Genomic DNA, 22,992 nt, shown 5'->3' on the forward strand with positions numbered 1-22,992 from the left:
GTCTAGACTTATGAATAGTACTGACAGATGAATAACAAGTTGTCTCTTTGCTCCACAGCGAAACAGTTTACTGACATAAATACATCAAGGAAAGAGAGTCTCGGTTTTGAACAATATAACCAGATTAGCAAGGGATAAGAAAGGTCAGAACAGACCTGAGGGCAATGCCGTAGAAAAGGAGAAAAAAATAAAAAAGGAAAACCCCTCCAGCGCGAGAAGTCTTAGAAAGCAAATTCGGAAATTCTAAGCTAGGAAAAGGAAATTATGATTGCTTACGACTTAGTGGTTAACTGAAAGCAATTGAGTGATGTGTGATTTCTAATCCAGACACAGAGGTGGTTCAGATATTGCTTAAGAATACATTTCTAGGCTCTGTACCAGCTTCAAAAGATTTCTTCTTATTGTGCCAACTAACCTTGGGGAGCCTGCTTAGGTTGCTTTTATTACATTTCCATACTGATTATGTGTCTGAGCTATGTTCATCTTTACCGCTTTTAAATAATGAAACAATCATTTTTACACCACTCGATGAACCACCTTGGCCAAGCGATTTGCAGCGTTTCAAGTGCCTTCAAACACAAAATCAACACTGTAACACTTATCATAATTAAACTTGCTGTTCTTTGTCTTTCACCCTTTTAATTAAAAGTCCAATAACTCGCAAAACAAATATGAAAACGGCTCCTCGCAGCTGTTAATCAGTGTCACATGTGACAATACATTATGGAGGGTAATATTTCTGCAGGTTCTAACCCATTTCAATACTGCTGATGAGAATTAATTGCTTCACACTTGTAGTTGGAAAGTTCAGCTCAATATTTACAATACAGATAAATATTCATCTCATATATTATCAGCATTCGCTAATGCCTCTAAACTGCCTTTAATATGATTAATGCTCTATTTAAGAAGAGCTTCAGCCTTAGGAATTTAATGAAATAGATAAATTATCATATGTGATGCCAGGATGGTCATAATCAAAATAAGATAATGAGCACCTCTAGGCCATAACCAGAAAAATTGTAAATGTTTGTCATGTATTGGAAGAAAATTGATATTCTAACTAGGTTTCTAAAATGGCTCTTCAGCCTAGGATGGTAATTTACACAATCGATGTGTTTATCTTTCAATGAATATGGCGACCCTACAACTCTTACTTCAAAGCTAAGTATCGAGCAAGACAAAGATTTGGAAGCTGGAGATCAACACAACCCAGCTATCTTGTATTAGTCAATTCTGAAATTCCATCCACAGTGGGGAAAATAAGTATTTGATGCCGATTTTGCAAGTTTTCCCACCTACAAAGAATGGAAAGGTCTTTAATTTTTATTGTAGGTACACTTCAACTGTGAGAGACAGAATCTAAAAAAAAAAAGCAGAATTTCACATTGTAGGACTTTTAAATAATGTCATTGCATTTTATTACATGAAATAAGAATTTGATCACTTACCAAGCAGCAAGAATTCTGGCTCTCAAAGACCTGTTAGCTTTTCTGTAAGAAGCCTTCCTACTCTGCACTTATAACCTGTATTGATAACACCTATTTGAACTTGTTACCTGTACAAAAGACACCTGACCACACACTCAATCACACTCCAACCTCTACACCATGGCCAAGCCAAATCATGGGAATTTTAAAAAACGGTATCCAAATCCAACTCCGACCCTGGACCTCATTCAAATAAATGGGGGACCCAAAAATCCAATGATTCCCACGCTGTCTTCTGAGTGACAGCGTGGGATATAATGACTGTGATCAGTATATGATCAGTAGTGTTCCCACACTGTCATACAGATAATAGTGTGTAAGCCAGTAGCTGTGATTGGCAGTAAAAAGGTTACCACTGATCACAGGTGCCTGCTGAGAGTAGTACTGCTCTCGCTGGTAAAATTAGCAGCCTGCAGCCTCCCCAAAAAAGGTGCATCTATTAGATTTGCTAATTCTGGTGCTATTCCAGCCTCTTCCTGCTTGCTCTGTTGCGGTGGCAAGTAGGGCAATATTTGTGGGGCTAATGTCAGCTTTGTAATGTCAGCTGACATCAAGCCCACAGGTTAGTAATGAAGAGGCGTGTATAAAATGCCCCCATTACTAACCCCATATTCAGATTGTAATAAAGAAGACAAGGCCAGAATAAAGTCCTTTACTTGAACTAAATACACAGATACACAGATTCCTTTATTTTAAATAAAACTCCCCACCTACTTTTGCCCATTTTTTTGAAAAGTTAAAAAAAAACACCATATCCCTCACTTGTCCGACGAGAAGATAATACATATCTCTCTAATGATGAGATCCAAATCAGCTGCCAGCGCTGACATCATTGAGGTAACCTGAGTTCATCAGCTATGAACTCCACTCACCTTATTGGCGTCATCTCTCGGCGGTAAGTTATGAGGCTCAGTTCAGTGTTCTCCTGGATTCATGGCTGAGCAGTCACATTATGCCACTGCTTAGCCATGAAATCCAGATGTAGCAGAGTTTGAGTGCATCTTGGGACAGTTATGGATGATCTTCTCTTCAAACAGGTAAGAAATATGGTGTTTTTTATGTTTAATTTTTGAAAATAAATGGTTAAAAGAGGGTGGGGTTTTTTATCTCAAAGAAATAACTTTATTCTGGCTGTGTCTTTATTACTATAAACCTGTGGGCTTGATATCAGCTGACATTACAAAGCTGACATCAACCCCACAACTATAATCACACTTGCCACCGCACCAGGGCAATTGAGAAGAGCAAGACTAAGCACCAGAATTAATGAATCTTATGGGTGTAACATTTATGGCGCAGCTGAGAGCTGATGTTTTCAGTCTTAGAGGGGGTTAATATCCATGGTCTCTTTCTATTAACATCGGACCCCAGCTGTCTGTTTTGCCTTTGCTCATTATTGAATATAGGGAGAACCTCACATAATTTTTTGCGCCGTCTCCCCTATAATAACCAGCAAAGGCTAAGCAAACAGCTGTGAGCTGATATTAATAGCCTGGGAGCTTTTATGGATATTGGCCCATTCCCAGAATAACAACATTAGCCCCCAGCCATCAGCTTTCTCTCAGCTAACTATTAAAAATAGTGGGGCCCATGGTATTTTTTTTTATTTAGTTATATATGTAATAAATAAATGAAAAAAATGTCATGGGTTCCCCCCTATTTTTAATAACCAGCTAAGGGAAAGCAGACAACTGAGAGCTACAGCCCCCAGCTGTCTTCTTTCTACAGCCCCCAGCTGTCTTCATCCATCCATCCCTTCCTCATCCATGCATCCATCCTTCCTTTCATCCATTCCACAATTTATTTTTTTTAGTGAAATCACTTTTATTATCACAGACAAAAAATGAAATAAATAAAAATGATGCAGAGGTACAACTGAAGGAGGGGTTGGAGGTGGACAAGGTGGTGTATGTGGAAAAGGGGAAGGGGCAAATACTGTTTTTCATTTTTTTTGGTTTGATTAAATTGTGACACTCAAAATGAGATCAATCAAAAACAGCAGGCATGTCCACTTTTCTAACAGCTGACAGGCTCTTGCTCACCTTGACTGTAGTGGGTAAACAAGTAAAGGTTCTGCGGCCAGAGACCTGGGTGAGAACATTTACCACAGTGATGGAGGAGGAAGAAGCAGCAGATGTGGTTCATGGGGAAGCCGGTGGATGGCAAGGCCGGCTAGGCCACATTTTAGAGCAGTGAGATTCCCAGACTACAGCATGTTGCTCACACATGTGCCAATTAATGAATGTAGCAGTCAAATTATTGGAATTTTTGCTTCTATTAAGTCTTTTTTTGCAAAGTTGGCAGAAAACTTGTGTTGAGTCATCATTTGCAGTCTCAAAAAAAGGCTCAGGCTAGGCAAGCCTTGCCTCCCCTGTGAACTACATACCTGTGACCACTGCTGGCCTCCTTCTTTTGCTTAGCTACTAAGCTGCATACTGCATGCCTTTGGGTTCACACAAAGTTGGATGTACAATTTCATCGCCATCCTCTCTTTTTTCCTACTCCTCACCTTTAGAGTCACCTTCCTCCTCTTTCTGCCCTGATAGCATAGTACAGTATGCATGAACCTCATGTATCTGAGTCTCATCAGGATCGCCTCAACCCCCGGGGGTTAACATCTGGTGACAAGGGTCTGGATTCTGCTCAGACCCTACTTCATACGGCCCTAGATCCAACTGAAAAAAAATTATGTATCAGTGCAGATGCTTTCCTCCTCTTGAGTCTGTGAATCTTTCTAGCAGAGCTCTGATGTCCATGGAATTGAATGTGTAAACAGCTCTGCAGACTCGTCCACCTATAATTCCCCACAGTTAGTTGGGCGGTTGGAGAGTTGTGCAGTAAACAAGGGGAATTGCGGTGCCACCTCTGAGTACTGTACTGTGTGTGATGTTAAGCTGGTGTAAGATGAGGGGTGGCCAGTTGATGCAGCACTTGCCATCCACTGGAGCACATGCTATTACTGGCTATCATCTACAAGGCATACCATTTTGCGGCTGCCAAAGATAGGAGTCAAGTAGCCTGTCCAGTAACAGAAGCTGTCAGTTGTCTTTGGATAGCTCAAGCCAGTGTTTGTTCAGCAGAGCTTTAAGTAACATTACGACCTACCCCTCATACACCTCGAACACCAAGCCTATTCCCTCTTCCACCATGACCTTGCTTTTTCCCCTTCATGTTGGATGTACCCTTCCCCTCTTTAAACCAGCTGTTTCACAATTCTGGGCTAGACCTGTCACTAAATTACAATAAGTATTTATTTGGTGAGATAGTGTGGTAGACCACACAATTAGCACAAAGTATTTACAGTGGGGAAAAAAGTATTTAGTCAGTCAGCAATAGTGCAAGTTCCACCACTTAAAAAGATGAGAGGCGTCTGTAATTTACATCATAGGTAGACCTCAACTATGGGAGACAAACTGAGAAAAAAAAAAATCCAGAAAATCACATTGTTTGTTTTTTTTCATTTTATTTGCATATTATGGTGGAAAATAAGTATTTGGTCAGAAACAAGCAATCAAGATTTCTGGCTCTCACAGACCTGTAACTTCTTCTTTAAGAGTCTCCTCTTTCCTCCACTCATTACCTGTAGTACTGGCACCTGTTTAAACTTGTTATCAGTATAAAAAGACACCTGTGCACACCCTCAAACAGTCTGACTCCAAACTCCACTATGGTGAAGACCAAAGAGCTGTCAAAGGACACCAGAAACAAAATTGTAGCCCTGCACCAGGCTGGGAAGACTGAATCTGCAATAGCCAACCAGCTTGGAGTGAAGAAATCAACTGTGGGAGCAATAATTAGAAAATGGAAGATATACAAGACCACTGATAATCTCCCTCGATCTGGTGCTCCACGCAAAATCCCACCCCGTGGGGTCAGAATGATCACAAGAACGGTGAGCAAAAATCCCAGAACCACGCGGGGGGACCTAGTGAATGAACTGCAGAGAGCTGGGACCAATGTAACAAGGCCTACCATAAGTAACACACTACGCCACCATGGACTCAGATCCTGCAGTGCCAGACGTGTCCCACTGCTTAAGCCTGTACATGTCCGGGCCCATCTGAAGTTTGCTAGAGAGCATTTGGATGATCCAGAGGAGTTTTGGGAGAATGTCCTATGGTCTGATGAAACCAAACTGGAACTGTTTGGTAGAAACACAACTTGTCGTGTTTGGAGGAAAAAGAATACTGAGTTGCATCCATCAAACACCATACCTACTGTAAAGCATGGTGGTGGAAACATCATGCTTTGGGGCTGTTTCTCTGCAAAGGGGCCAGGACGACTGATCCAGGTACATGAAAGAATGAATGGGGCCATGTATCGTGAGATTTTGAGTGCAAACCTCCTTCCATCAGCAAGGGCATTGAAGATGAAACGTGGCTGGGTCTTTCAACATGACAATGATCCAAAGCACACCGCCAGGGCAACGAAGGAGTGGCTTCGTAAGAAGCATTTCAAGGTCCTGGAGTGGCCTGGCTCCAGATCTCAACCCTATAGAAAACCTTTGGAGGGAGTTGAAAGTCCGTGTTGCCAAGCGAAAAACCAAAAACATCACTGCTCTAGAGGAGATCTGCATGGAGGAATGGGCCAACATACCAACAACAGTGTGTGGCAACCTTGTGAAGACTTACAGAAAACGTTTGACCTCTGTCATTGCCAACAAAGGATATATCACAAAGTATTGAGATGAAATTTTGTTTCTGACCAAATACTTATTTTCCACCATAATATGCAAATAAAATGAAAAAAAAAACAGACAATGTGATTTTCTGGATTTTTTTTTCTCAGTTTGTCTCCCATAGTTGAGGTCTACCTATGATGTAAATTACAGACGCCTCTCATCTTTTTAAGTGGTGGAACTTGCACTATTGCTGACTGACTAAATACTTTTTTTCCCCACTGTAGATGCTCAAATGTGGACTAGTGACTGGACCACACAATTAGCACAAATGATTTATATGCTGAAATGTGGACTGGTGGCTGGACCACATAATTAGCCCAAAGCATTTATAAGCTGAAATGTGGACTGGTGGCTGGACCACAGAATTAGCACAAAGGATTTATTTGCTGAAGTGGCAACTGGTTGATATACCATAGAATAAGCAGCACTATGCATTGAAAAGCTGAATCTGTGACTTGTGGCTGCACCACAGAATTAGCACTCCAGATTTCTATGCTGGAAGGTCAATTTGACACAGAATTCTATCTATCTGAACTAGGTGAGAATAACTTGCCTAGTTAACTATTTGACTACTTAAGACATCAAACTCACTATGTTGTTACAAAATAGCACCAAAATAAAATGTCCGCTTTTTATATGGATAGGGACATGTGACTGGCAGCCAATGACACAAATTCTTGTGTCTGGATGTTGTGGGTGGTTTCTGTGCCCCGATTGGCTGCTCGAATCTCCATAGACAAATATAATTAAAAAAAGGAAAGAATAACAATCCGTCGCTCCTCTGACCTCTCCCCACTCCCTCCCCTCATCAAACACATCCTCCCTGGCTCATTATACAGCACCACTAGACTAGCCAAAAGCACTAGTGGAAACTCAATCACTTGCTGAACTTTGGCCGAATTTTTCCGATTCCAAACATGAATCTGAAAATGCAAGGTTCGTGCCGAATTTGGGATTGGCGAACCTTTTCTGAACAAGTTTACTCATCTCTAGTGGAGAGCAGCTGCATCACTGATGTAACCGCTCTGCAATTCATCTGGACCATCGTGGGACATGTCCATTAGCGGATTATCGGCAGACTGGTGAAAAATAAGGTTTTTTTATTTTTAGTTTTACAGTAATAAATGGGTAAAAGAAGATAGGGAGTTTTTATTTCAAATAAAGGAGTCTGTGTGCATATTTCAAATAAAGGAGTTTATTCTGGCTCTGTCTTTATTACAATATGACTATAGAGTTAGTAATGGGGTGTCTGATGATGCCTTTCCATTACTAACCACTGAGCTTGATTTCAGCTGACATTACAAAGCTGACATCAACAATATAGATATTACCCCATTTGCCACTGCACAAGGGCAAGAAGGAAGAGCTGGACAAAACACCAGGATTTGCACATGTGTTAGATGCACCATATCTGGAGCAGCAGTGGGCTGCTATTTTTAGGCTGGTTAGAGCCAATATCTATAGTCCCTTCCTAGCCTGAGAATACCAGCCCCCAGCTGTCTGCTTTAGCTTGGCTTTTTAGAAAAAAATGGGGGGAAACCCCATATCATTTTTAAAAATTATTTATTTAAATATTTAAAAAATATGGTGTGGGAACCCCTCTGTTTTTGATAACCAGACAAAATAAAGCTGACAGCTGGGGGCTGCAACCTGCAGCTGTGTTAGGAACGGCGGAACGCACTAAATAAAAATAATAATAAAGTGCGTTCGCCGCTCGGGGTCCACCATGCAGTAGGTGTGACAACCACTACTGAGTAATGGCAGATGAGCAATATGGCAATATAATGCGCATGGGTTCAACTTCACCCGAAGTGCGCAGAGCGGGCTCTGTTCTCACACTGAGGCGCCGCAACAAAAACATACAAAGGGCAGAGCCTGTTAGAGTCACAGGCCTCAGGTAAATGCACACAGGAGCAGGAACTAAGACAGAGGGGCTGCGTCCGTCTAACCTACCGTGTGTGCGGTGTCACTACTGCGAACGCCAAGAAGGGCTGCAACTGCAGCGCAGTGCAGGACACTGCCGCTGGAAGACACAGCTACAAAGCAGGCACTATGTCGGACGCTAGCGCAGAGGTGCGGTGTGCACAGTGGCCTAAGGCTTGCCACAGACTGGTGCAGACTACTGAACTAATTCCCTAACCACATGCGTAATATCAGAGGGAAGGGGTTTCATAATAAGTCAGTCACCAGAATTATACATCCGTCACCATTCACACATAGCAGTATAGTCTATACTAGCGCATGGCGGAACGGACATGTGCGCTTTTTATAGCAGCCGGGACCTTCCGAAAGCTTCCAGATCTCCCAGATGGACCAATGAGATCTGGAGCAGGACCTGAGCACATGACTCCTGATCTCCAATGGGAAACCGTCTCATGAGCATGCTCAGTAGGAGGACAGAGGGACTTCGCCCCTGGAGAGATTTGCTGCAAGGCAATCTTCTCTGCGGTAGATAAAGAGCAAGAGACTGCAGAATGTAAGGGTCTGGATTCCTAGAGAGCAGACGCAGGAACCTGACTCCTAACAAGCTATCAGCTTTATCTGCACTGGATATCAAAAATAAAGGGGAACCCATGCAGTTTTTTAAATTTATTCATTTATTTATTTATTGCACAGGCACCAGCTGATGAAACCTCTCATCAGCTGATGAAAACTCTCATCAGCCTCACCTGATCTCGCTGCTGCAGTGTGTGCAAACTTGGTCAAGAACTACAGGACCTTTAATTGCAAACAAAGGTTTCTGTACCAAATATTAAGTTCTATTTATCCATTGTATCAAATACTTATTTCATGCAATAAAATGCAAATTAATTATTATGTAAAAATAATACAATGTGATTTTCTGGATTTTTTTGCAATATTCTGTCTCTCACAGTTGAAGTGTACCTACGATAAAAATTACAGACTTCTCCATTCTTTGTTGAAAGGAAAGCTGGAAAAATTAGCAGTATATCAAATACTTATTTTCTCCACTGTATAATAGTGTTGTTCTATCATATAGCAAATGAGCTGTTGGAACTACTATCCCTGCATCCTTCTGCAGTTTTGCTGATGTGAAAAGTATGTGAACATATTTAATCCATAAAAAGATAAAAATGAAGGACTATTTAAGTCTACACTATGCTGTATACATGGGAATTCCACATAAAGCACTTGAGGGTATTTTTTTTATATTACTGATGGAGTGGTTTCCTCAATCTAAGTTCCCTGCCCCAATTAATATACCTACCAGCTGCTGTCTTCATATGTTATCCTCATTGCTCTGGTCGTTCTTCTGCACATTGTGACCTGCTGCATCGCTCCAGTGTTTGCTGGGCAATCAGGAAGTCACAACTCAATGTAAATCTATGAAAGCCATAAAGAGGTTCTTAGAGACTTCCACTGAGAGCTTGTGCTGCTCGGGACCAAAGTGGCACTGGAAACAGCTGAAGACGGTGTCTGGTAAATATAACACTAGGGTCAGAGAACTTAGACTAGTGGTACCACTCCAGTGCTGAAATAAAAATACCACTGACATTATATTTTATATATTCTAAAGAAAGCATCTTTCGATCTGACGCTAGCCTATTCCATTTTAATTTATTTATTCAAATAAGTTTACAATTGCTGTTAACCATTTTTAGGACAATGTCATGAACATTTATTTTTTTTCCAATTAATATTTGTCATATTTTTATCTTTAAAATATACAAACACTATGCAAATATAATTATTTTGTGATATTTTCAGTGACTGTCCAGAATTATATTCATCAGTGTAATACTTTAATATATTCTAGCCTTCTGCCAATCTATTATCTTCAGGCCCGCCACCACTAGATGACTGGTTTTGCTAACATACTGAAACTCAGTTGGTGCCAGCATAGAATTAAAAAATACACCATGAGTATATACAGTATCTCAGGACAAGCAGACAGTTCTACATAATTTCTTAATTAGCTTCAAATTTTTAAGTTCACACCCATGATCTCCTAGGAGCACTTAAGGGCGATCCCGCAGAAAAATGCTACTCTATGCAGTGGCAGATAGTGAATGAGTCTGCATGCTGCACTTATTGTACAATATAGTCCCAAGTATGGCACTACTGCTTACTATTAAGTTCAGATGTATTAAATATACCCAGTGCAATCAAGAGAACATATTCAAGCACACAGCTATGTAATCTCCATTGTTAAATGTTATTTGTGTTAATACTTTTCTGGTGACCAGTGGGAATCCCAATTATTGGACCGACATGAAACTAAAAATTATTCCAAGTGATAATTTTTGGAAGCTTGAATAACACTTTAACTTGCATGAAGAATGGCTACAAAGAGCATGTCTTGCTCTATGTGAAAATGGTAAAATGGTCTATTAACAGTAAACCATTAAACAACTGTTGATTGGCTACATGCAAGTCAAGCCTTCGTCATTTAATAGCCAATAAAACAGGTTGATCTGAATGCTAAGGGCTTAAAATAATCATTAATATGGTTTTCCTGTGCACAAAGAATATCATCCTTACTGGCAGCACATTATATTTACACAGGAAAATGTACTGCTGAGAACAATATTTTTATTACCGGTATGAACGATCCAATCGTACCGACACAAAAGTCATCGCCGGTATGTTTATACAAGCAGATAATCAGTGAACAAGCTTTCTAATGAATGCTCAATCACAATTACCGCTTTGTCTAAATAAATCTTTAAAGCTTCCAAGATTATAGAAAATCACTTGGGTTCCTATGAGTAAGATATCAACTTATTATCTAGGCACTGTCCTAACAGCGAAGCCAATCATTCTTCTTGACGGCGCTCTCCTTCCATTACCGATCTTATTGTATAGATGGGATACACAGAAAGCGAATTACTGTAGTGCATCTTCTTATCTCAGATGCATTGTTCTGTAAGAATAAGAATATTACACTAAAGATGACAGAAACTAGAAAGCCCCAAGCCCATATCGGCTTAGATCACATGCTTATCAATGCTGGGTTATACCTTGACTACCTAACATGGCGGAACATGCTTAGTTATTCAGAGTATAGCATTGCCCGCTCCAACAACAGATCACAGACCATTGATAGCTTGATAAATATGTATTTTAGATAACAGTAAATTGAAAATGTCTAGTCGTAGATTTAGATACATATCTTAACCAATGCAACATTTTATTCCTCTTTTGGTGAACAATGAATACAATGTTGCCAGCAATGCAACGCTGTCTTATCTACTTAAACAGCTGCTCTAGTCCAAAACACCTATTTATATCAAAAGAAAAGTTGCTGGCTTCAACACATTGTTCCCCATTTACATTTGTATTGTTTCTGATATGATCGTTGGCAACAGAATGGATTGAAAATGCTTCCTATACAAAATCCATTGCACAGCTCCATTTTTACACTATGTGGATACAGCAGTTAAATAGCTAACCGTGCTCTAGTTATCTTGAATTAGATGCATGCTCATGAGTGGCAGCAATTGTTATCATTTTTGGCTACATTAAACAGTTGCTAAAGTACAGAAGTATACGATTGGTTTAATAAAATAATAAAATTGTTATTTAGCATCAGCATAGCAAATTTAACAAGAAAAACATAATTTTCCCTATTTTTTATCAATGAATAAAGCCATTATTTCCTAACCTTGTTTCCATATAAGATCAGGGTCTATGGATGGGAGTCTTGTGCTCAGTGGATTGTTCCTCACCAATTTGCTCAATGAAAGCCCTGGCAGCATAAGACAGTATTCCTGGTATAAACAGGGCTCTAAAGTTATCTGAAAAGATCTGGAGCCAGTAAAAGAATTGCACCCCACTGACTGACCATCTTCTTTGGAAATCAATAGGAATTTTTCTATTCTGAAGGATTGATTATGATTAGTGTTGAGCATTCCGATACCGCAAGTATCGGGTATCGGCCGATACTTGCTGTATCGGAATTCCGATACCGACTTCCGATATTTTTTCAATATCGGAATTCGGCATCGGAATCGGAAGTTCAGTTGATTGACGGCCTGACGTCATCATGATGCGCGGTGTGTGCGCATCATGATGCGCCGTCATTTCGGGCCTTCCGGGGGTCTCTGCCGGCCTGCCGGGGGGCTGTGCCGGCCTGCCGGGGGGCTGTGTGGACTGCCCGGGGTCTCTGCCGGCCTGCCGGGGGGCTGTGCCGGCCTGCCGGGGGGCTGTGCACCCTGTGGGGGTCTGTACCGGCCTGCCGGGGGGCTGTGCCGGCCTGCCGGGGGGCTGTGCTGATGTCCGGGGGTCTGTGCAAGCATCGTCCGATGGGACTACAAGTCCCATCGGGCGATGCCTGCTACCATGACAGTGATTGACACATTAGCCAATGATGGGACAGTAGTAGTCCCATCATCCGGCTAATGTGTTAAATGTTAAAAAAAAAAAAAAAAAAAAAAAAAATACTACATACATACTACATGCTACATACATACTACATATATACTACATACATACTACATACATACTACATACATACTACATGCATGCTACATACATACTACATATATACTACATACATACTACATACATACTGCATGCTACATACATACTACATACATACTACATGCATGCTACATATATACTACATGCTACATACATACCACATACATACTACATGCATGCTACATATATACTACATGCATGCTACATACATACTACATATATACTACATGCATGCTACATACATACTACATGCTACATGCATGCTACATACATACTACATACATGCTACATATATACTACATACATACTACATATATACTACATGCATGCTACATATATACTACATACATACTACATATATACTACATGCATGCTACATATATACTACATACATACTACATATATACTACATACATGCTACATATATACTACATACATACTACATATATACTACATACATGCTACATACATACTACATACATACTACATATATACTACATGCATGCTACATATATACTACATGCTACATACATACCACATACATACTACATACATGCTACATATATACTACATACATACTACATATATACTACATGCATGCTACATATATACTACATACATACTACATATATACTACATACATGCTACATATATACTACATACATACTACATATATACTACATACATGCTACATACATACTACATACATACTACATATATACTACATGCATGCTACATATATACTACATGCTACATACATACCACATACATACTACATACATGCTACATATATACTACATGCATGCTACATACATACTACATATATACTACATGCATGCTACATACATACTACATGCTACATGCATGCTACATACATACTACATACATACTACATGCTACATACATACCACATATATACTACATACATACAATACATTCATACAATACATACATAGACATACAGTACATATAACATAGAGTAACATACTTACCAATACTTGTCACATTGTTCCCCGAAGCCATTGTCTTTCCGGAATAAATATTAACATAACAAACCACAAAAATACTCACCCACGATCCGAAGCAGTCCACGAGTGTGTCCCACGACGATCTTGGGTAGAGAACTGCAGCATCAGATGATGCTGCCGTTCTCTACGGGCTGCAGGAATCCAATGACGGAAGGTAGGTATCCTTCCGCACTGTATTCCTCCGCCACTTAAAAAAAAAAAAGTCCCTAGTCTCACTTTATGCCATTGCTGTGTGGGAAATTCCCACACAGCAATGGCATAAAGTGAGACTAGGGACTTTTTTTTTTTTTAAGTGGCGGAGGAATACAGTGCGGAAGGATACCTACCTTCCGTCATTGGATTCCTGCAGCCCGTAGAGAACGGCAGCATCAGCTGATGCTGCAGTTCTCTACCCAAGATCGTCGTGGGACACACTCGTGGACTGCTTCGGATCGTGGGTGAGTATTTTTGTGGTTTGTTATGTTAATATTTATTCCGTAGACGACAATGGCTTCGGGGAACAATGTGACAAGTATTGGTAAGTATGTTACTCTATGTTATATGTACTGTATGTCTATGTATGTATTGTATGAATGTATTGTATGTATGTAGTATATATGTGGTATGTATGTAGCATGTAGTATGTATGTAGCATGTAGTATGTATGTAGCATGCATGTAGTATATATGTAGTATGTATGTAGCATGCATGTAGTATATATGTAGCATGCATGTAGTATGTATGTGGTATGTATGTAGTATATATGTAGTATGTATGTAGTATATATGTAGCATGTATGTAGTATGTATGTAGCATGCATGTAGCATGTAGTATGTATGTAGCATGCATGTAGTATATATGTAGTATGTATGTAGCATGCATGTAGTATATATGTAGTATGTATGTAGTATATATGTAGCATGTATGTAGTATATATGTAGCATGCATGTAGCATGTAGTATGTATGTAGCATGCATGTAGTATATATGTAGTATGTATGTAGCATGCATGTAGTATATATGTAGTATGTATGTAGTATATATGTAGCATGTATGTAGTATGTATGTAGCATGCATGTAGCATGTAGTATGTATGTAGCATGCATGTAGTATATATGTAGTATGTATGTAGCATGCATGTAGTATATATGTAGTATGTATCATGTAGTATGTATGTAGCATGCATGTAGTATATATGTAGCATGCATGTAGTATATATGTAGTATGTATGTTGCATGTAGTATGAATGTAGCATGTATGTAGTATGTAGTATGAATGTAGCATGTAATTTTTTTTTTTTTTTTTTTTTTTTTACATTTAACACATTAGCCGGATGATGGGACTACTACTGTCCCATCATTGGCTAATGTGTCAATCACTGTCATGGTAGCAGGCATCGCCAGATGGGACTTGTAGTCCCATCGGACGATGCCTGCACAGACCCCCGGAGCCTGCACAGACCACCGGCAGGCCGGCACAGCCCCCCGGCAGGCCGGCACAGCCCCCCGGCAGGCCGGCACAGCCCCCCGGAGCCTGCACAGACCACCGGCAGGCCGGCACAGACCACCGGAGCCTGCACAGACCCCCTGGCAGGCCGGCACAGCCCCCCGAAAGGCCCGTACAGACCCCAGAGAGGCTGTACAAGGGCAGGAAAGGGTTTTTCTTATTCCGATACCGGAAGTCCCATAGACTTGAATGGGACTTCCGGTATCGGAATCGGCGATACCGATACTTTTTTTAAAGATCGGCCGATACCATCCGATACGATACTTTGAAGTATCGGATGGTATCGCTCAACTCTAATTATGATCTCTTTAAGAAAAGCTTTTGGATGCCATACTTATAGACAAGTCTCCATAGGAAAACAAATATGCAAAACAGTACTTGTGTATGATGACTCTTTGTAAAGGTAGCTACCCTATTAGTCACTGTTTCACCCTTTAATGAGCCTTGCAACATGACCAGAAATGAAAAGCATGAAGGACACCTGATTCAGTAAGCTAAACTCTGCTTTACACTGATGAAGGGCAAAAAAACAGAAACATAAAGTCTGTAAAAGAGTTTCTGGCTTGGCAATTATTCTAGATATGTTGCAAAGCTCATTAAAGGATAACATATTGGCTTACATGGTAGCTGCCTTCACTAGGTGGCACTTGTAATCTAGTTCTCTTACAGTTTTGTGAGCGACTTTATAATAAATATTATCCCGTAAACCTAACCTTATTGTATCAGTAGATTCTAGACCTGGATTAGATGCTCCTAGGCCTGTAATATAATATGATATTTAGGATGCTGGACCAAGCGCTTTTAGTCTCTTGTGTCCTTATTTTTCTTATATCTCCTCTTTGACTCACATTCCTTTACATCCTCTGAAAGATCATATTCTATATTCAGTATGGTACATTATTTTTCTTGTCCCTATTCATAGTTTAAATTTGTTTTATTTGCATCTTTTCAACATTTCGGAAATCCATTCTGTTTACTGCCGGAGATTTTCTAACTCATTCTGCCTTTCCATCAATGTATTGTTCCTAAAATATTAATAAGAATTTTCTATAAAACCATAATGGTGACTTTACAGCAATATGCGCCAGAGTACGCAACTATTTTATTTTGTATGTTCTGATTTAATAACAATGCCTTGACTATAGAAACATATCATTTTTTTTAATAAAACAAACCCTCAAATGACTTTTAAACTACTTTACTGATTATAGAAGCTCAAAAACAATAAACTAAAAGAATTCTAAAAAAAAAAATCTTACTGTATTGAAAAGCTTATTTAACTGATTATCTGGGTGATTTACATCTCCATAGAACATATAGCACTAGATAATAATTCTGAAGCTCTAAGCTCATCTACACGATTTGATCTCATGAAGATCAAAAAGTAGAGAATGATGTAATGATAGTCACTAAGGGTGTGTGCACACGCTGCGGATTCTGCTGCGGATCCGCAGCGGATTTGGTCCTGTGTACAGTACCATTATAATCAATGGAAATAGAAATCCGCAGTGCACACGGTGCAAAATTTTCCGCGCGGATTTGCTGCGGTTTCAAAACCGCAGCATGACAATTCTTTGTGTGGAATCCGCTGCGGTTTGGCACCTGCTCCATGGCAGGTGTCAAACCGCAGGGGAAACCTGCAGGCTAAACCGCAGAAAACCTGCAGATAAACCGCAGGTCTTTTGACTTGCGGTTTTACCCGCGGATTTACACAAATCTGCCAAGAAAATTCCGCAGGACAATCCGCAGTGTTTGCATACACCCTTAACAGTACAATGTTAGCCTTCTCCGAGCCTGCGCAGTAGATTACAATATTCATTGCTGTCCAGTAGTAACTTAATAATGATAAAGTTAGAGAGTTACTGTCTGCTTAATTTTTATTTGGTGATCATCAATAGTACACATGAAAATATGCAACTTTGCAATTCCGTATATCTTATCAGAGAAATTTTCAATATTACTATTATTTTTAAAGATTGTGATAGAAAGATAAATAACATTGCCTTTTTTAAAATACATGTAACGCAAGAACTAAATTCAAACAAAAGGTCATTTTAAGATGATAGCTTCCCTTTTTGAGACAAGGATAAAGCTCTGCTCAGATCTCACCGTTTGGAAGCCAAATCCCTTGTATGACATACCATCGCTGTCTGATACAACTCATTGACTTGCAAAGTATTAGCTGTGCCTAAATCATTTTATAGGAAAAAGGATTTACTTGCTTTCTTTAGCAAGATGGTGACTTTGCAGTTACATTAGCCGTTGCTAAAAGCATCTAAACATTCAGCCGTTTCAAACCTGTCACAATACAGCTCTTGCAAAACTACAACTACTACCATGGTATGACTATACTGGGAGTTCTAGTTTTGCAGCAGCTGGAAAGTCTTTCATTGGAGACTGATCTTTTAAAGGAAGTTGCCGGGACTGAGCAACGTTTACCAGCCAGGTATACTTTTCTCTGAAGCACTTTTGTGTTCCAGGGTAAATTTACTTTAACCCCCTAAAGGACCAAGCCACTTTGAATGTTAATGAGAATGTTTTTTCAGGACATATTGTTCTTTATGATAGTGGTAATATTTCTTCGATATGACGTGCGTTTATTTGTGAAAAAAAATGTAAGTTTGGCAAAAATTTTGAAAATTTCACAATTTTCAAACTTTTCGTTTTTATGCCCCTAAAACAAAGATTTATGTCACACACAATAGTTAATAAGTAACCTTTCTCACATGTCTACTTTACATCAGCACAATTTTTGAAACATAATTTTTTTTGTTAGGAAGATATCAGGGTTAAAAGTTGACCAGTGATTTCTCATTTTTTCAACAAAATTAACAAAACCATTCTTTTTAGGGACCAACTCACATTTGAAGCGACTTTGGGGGCCTATGTGGCAGAAAATATCCAAAAGTGACAACATTCTAAAAACTGCACCCCTCAAGGTGTTCAAATCCACATTCAAGAAGCACATTCTTATTAAGTCTTCAGATGCTTCACAAAAACTGAAGCAAAGAGGAAGGAAAAAAATAACATGTAACTTTTTTTCACAAAAATTTTACTTCGGACACAATTTTTTTTATTTTCTCAAGGGTATCAGGAGAAAATGAACCACAATATTTGTTGTGCAATTTCTCCTGAGTATGCCGATACCCCATTGTGGAGGAAGATCACTTTTTAGGCACATGGCAGGGCTCGGAAGGGAAGGAGCACCATTTGAGGTTTTGAACATAAAATTGTCTGGAATCGAGAGTGGGCACCATGTCATGTTTGGAGAGCCTCTGATGTGCCTAGACAGTGGAAACCCCCCACAAGTGACCCCATTTTGGAAACTAGACCACTTAAAGGGAATCTGTCACCCCATTTTTCAACTATGAGCTGCCGGCACTGACATCAGGGTCTTATCTACATCATTCTGTGATGCCGTAGATAAGCCCCCAATGTATCCTGAAAGAGAAGAAAAAGGAGTTAGATTATACTCACCCAGGGGCGGTCCAGGTCTGGTTCGGGTCAGATGGGTGTCGCGGTCTGGTCCGGCACCTCAGATCGTCTAACAGAGACATCCTCTTCTTTGCTGCCTGTTGTGGCTCTGGCGCCTGCGCACTGCAGTATTCTGCTCTGCCCTCAACAGGGCAGAGCAGTGCGCCTGTGCCGGAGCCATGACAGGCAACAAAGAAGAGGACGTCACCATTAGAATATGGGAGGCGCCGGACCGGGACACCCATCGGACCAAGAACGGACCGCCCCCTGGTGAGTATAACCTAAGTCCTTTTTCTTCTCTTTCAGGTTACATTGGGGGCTTATCTACAGCATTAAAGAATAATGCTGTAGGGTGCCATGACTCACTGGGAGAGCCCCTGAGGTGCCAGAACAGCAGAACTCCTCATAAGTTACCCCATTTTACAAAATACACCTCTTGAATTAATCTAGGGGTGCAGCGATCATTTTGACACCATCGTTGGGTCACAGAATTTAATACCATTGGGCAGTGAAGAAAAAAATAATTACATTTTTACCACAAAAATTTTGTTTTAGCTCCAGATTTTATAGTTTCAAACAAGAAGTGGGTAAAATTGGCACCAGAATTTGTCCCACAATTTCTGCTGAATATGCTTAGCCATACGGAGAGTCTCAATAGGGATGGAGCTCTATTTGCCTCCTGGAGCACAGATTTTCACAGCATTATGAGGCTAACAGACAGGGGCGGTGCTGATACCATTCCTGGCTATTAGTGCAGATGCTCAGCCACTGGCAGAGCTGAGCTGCTGCACTGATCAGGGAGGAAGTGCTGATATTTCAGCATCTCCTGTGCGATCATGCTGTGATTGGCCAGTCAGATTGACTGACCGATCACACAGATCTGGGTGCGGGGACAGAGACCATGTGTCTCTGCACCTCTTCCCGTCCCTCTCAGCTGTCACAGACAGCAGTCGGCACGGAACCGTCACTGCATGTTTACATGCAGTAAGAGTTTAAAAGCTTGACGGGCATAACCCATCCTGGTGCAGAAACTGACATCCTGCCATGATGGGTTATGACCGTCATTGGATGTTAAGGTGTTAAAGGGGTTGTTCACTACTAGGACAATTCCTTCTTGATTAAAATGTTTGGCCCGAATAAGATAATAAAGTGTATACTCACCTCCAGTGTCGGCACTGTTCCCATGATGTCAGCACTCGCTCATCTGTGTTGTTGTGACACGTGACACAGGCGCCCAATCAATACTGGCATCATTGTCTCTGTCTTTGGACAAATTGAACATGAAGAGGAAGCCCGGACTGCAACTGATCCTTTGCTTCCTCTTCCTGTGAGATTTGTCCAAGGCAGAGACAGTGATGCCGGCGTCACGTGGCACAACATTGCATGAGAGCCCTGGAGAAAGAGACTTCCAAAATCATGGGAACGGCGCCGGCATGAGAAGTGAGTATAAGTTTTACTATGTTATCAGGGGTTAGAGAGGGGTATGAGAAGAAGTTGTCCAATTAGTGAACAATTTCTTTAAAGATCTAACCAGAGCAGGAGATGAGATTAGTTTAGCCTCGCTACCGGAAGGCTTTTCCTAGAAACACGCAAGGTGACGGACATGTTTTTCCCTATGAGGATACTTAAAATATAGTGAACAGTGACTTCAACAGCTTCATGCATCACCTCAATGATGGACTGGGAAAGATTACATGGTGAATAAAACATAATTTTCCTCCTTCACCACTGCTCCAGTAGGCCTGTCAAGCATAATTTTTACTTTATTTTCCTGCAGCTCTCCCATATATTTGCAGATTTAGCATTTCTGGATGTCAAATTCCCCCCTTTAAGGTGAGTTCTGATATATATATAGTGATGCAGTGACCCCTGTGACAGCTAGGGGGTGCTGTATTGGCTTGCCAGGACATGCATGCAGGTGTTTCCTTTATTGTGATGGGGAAATGCTGAGCCGCAGGATTGTAAATGGTCGATATATATCACAAGGGTGGGTGACTTGTGGTGGAAGCTCGAACTTGTGTTGATCAGCAGATAATTGTCATGATCGATGCTGGATCATGTCAGTTAAGAGCACTGATAACCTTTTCTTTTCTCTGTGCTTGGAGATAGTTTTTGCCCCTGGTGGCCAGTATGGTAGTTGCACTGGTGTTTTTGATAGTTTTTGCCCCCGGTGGCCAGTATGGTCATTGCACTGGTGTTTTTGATAGTTTTTGCCCCCGGTGGTGGTGAGTGTAACTGCACGGGAATCACTAACAGGTGTGTTTCCTCAATAAAGGTGTGTCAGTAGTGCTCACTCAGGTTGGTGATATTATTAGTGTTTTCCAAGCAGCCTGGGTGAAGGAAGGAGCTGGAGGAGAGTCCTGGAGTGGCAGCTATAGTGTCAGCAAGGAGTTCTTGGAGGGCATGGTGGAGTGGTAGTTATGGTGCCAGTGAAGAATGCCTGCAAAGCTTGGTGGAGTGGCAGCTATGGTGTAGAGTTGCACTCAGTTTGCTGGACTCTGTCGCTGGAAAGCTGCACTTGGGTGCCAGACTCGGATGCTGGACAGTTGCACTCAGGTGAGGGACTCTGTGGCTCCAAGGTGGCAGTCTAGCACTGGACGCTGTTGCTAAAGTGGCACCCAGTTGTTGGACACAGTCAGAGAGGATTTCCTTGTCGCTCTGACAGAGGGGTAGCAGCTATTCAGGAGGAAAGCTGCATTCTGATGGTGGACTCTGTTGCCAGGAGAAAGTGCAACAGAGTAAAGCTAAGTTTTGTTCCCTGTTTGTGTTTTTCCTTGGTGTGTATTAGTGCAGCGGTGGGGCCAGTGCCTGCACCACCCAGCTCCCTAGCAAGGGATAGGTGTAGGGTGTGCTAGGGTCACAGGTTCCTGATCATCACCCGGTGCAGAACCAGCATAGGGAACGCTAGGAGCATTAGGGGCACTGATTCAGGGGAGTGCAGGAGGTCTCCAAGTCCCCAGTCCTTATCGCAGGGCCCCCGTTGTAACTGTTTCCCCTTTTCCCCTATGTCTTGTTGTATCAGTTACTGGCCTGCGAGTCGTGTCACAAAGGACATTTACATGTGCCGCATCCTGTTGTATTAGTTACCAGCCTGCGGGCTGAGTCACTCAGGACTGGGCACGTGACATTATCACTAACCATACTTTTTCTCTGGTGAGCCTTTGGCCATGTTCAGACATATGAGTAATTGCTGCTGGGCCTCACTAGGGTGAGTGAGGAGCTGCATGGTGTGTTGAAGCAGTTCCAGCAGCAGTAATCAGTGTCTGGGGCCTTCCCTCTGGCTACCAGAAAATCAAATTGCGACTCTGGCAATGAAGCCCCTAGAGTCCCTGCTGAGGAGCGGGACATGCTCATACAGGCAGACGTAACCAGACAGGTGGGAGGAGTTGGTGTCCCCATGGTGCTGTCTGGGGTTCCCCGAGGTGAAGGGGTACGTCCCGGTAGTGAGCAGACTGGTGATGGTCCTCTGGGCCCACGCCAAATATTCCATACCACCGAAGAAGGCACCCCCTCCTGGTCGTGTGGAGGAAAGTGACCAGGGAGTGTTTTTTTTTCCTCCATATTCCAGGCCCCTCCCTCTCTGGTGTGAGCAGCAGGTGCGCTGCGGGGGAGTAGGGGCAACTCTCTACCCTCACCATTGGCCAACCCTGGGAGGTGCAGACCTCGTGGTGGAAAGGGTTGGGGGGTGGTGTACCCCTTGGTGGAGTGCGAGGGTGTGAGTGTGGTGACACAGAGGGACACCTCTGTTGTCTTTCCCAGAAAGAGTTCACCTAATATCGACAATATAATGTGTGGCATATGTGTGCAATAAACATTCAGGTCCGGACCTGTGTGTGAACGAGTGTGTATGGGTTCCACCAGAAAACATCTAGTGGAAGTGTGTTGTGGAGTCCTACCCGCTTATACCTTAACATACTCATATATAACTCGTTCCCGAGGTCGGCGGTGGAGATGTGTGGTGCCTCCAGAACATATATTGCCAATGCCAGTGCTGCATTTGTCATAAACATGAAGTGCAGGTAGTTGCAGGTGTGAACTCTGGATCTGGGTGTCCCCACTGTAGGTGGTTCCTGATGAGGAGCGGTTTTGAGGGTCCAGGTGCCCCTCGTTAAGAGGAGGGTACTGTCAGGATCGTTGCTGGATCATGTCAGTTAAGAGCACTGATAACCTTTTTTTTCTCTGTGCTTGGAGATAGTTTTTGCCCCCGGTGGCCAGTATGGTCATTGCACTGGTGTTTTTGATAGTTTTTTGCACCGGTGGTGGTGTGTAACTGCTCGAGAATCACTAACAGGTGTGTTTCCTCAATAAAGGTGTGTCAGTAGTGCTCACTCAGGTTAGTGATATTATTAGTGTTTTCCACTGGGCATGTGACAGTAATACTGCTGAGGGTT

At 41.6% G+C, this 22,992-nt stretch overlaps 1 protein-coding gene across 1 annotated transcript in view; it reads right to left on the bottom strand.

The window, feature by feature from the left end:
- EDIL3 (EGF like repeats and discoidin domains 3) overlaps positions 1-22,992 on the bottom strand; it is a 1,247,867-nt gene that overhangs the window by 295,585 nt on the left and 929,290 nt on the right. The gene's annotated exons all lie outside the window — the stretch shown is intronic.

The sequence above is a fragment of the Dendrobates tinctorius genome, unplaced genomic scaffold, assembly GCF_039654945.1.
Source record: "Dendrobates tinctorius isolate UK_male_01 unplaced genomic scaffold, ASM3965494v1 ptg000003l, whole genome shotgun sequence".
In the NCBI taxonomy this organism is placed as follows: domain Eukaryota; kingdom Metazoa; phylum Chordata; class Amphibia; order Anura; family Dendrobatidae; genus Dendrobates; species Dendrobates tinctorius.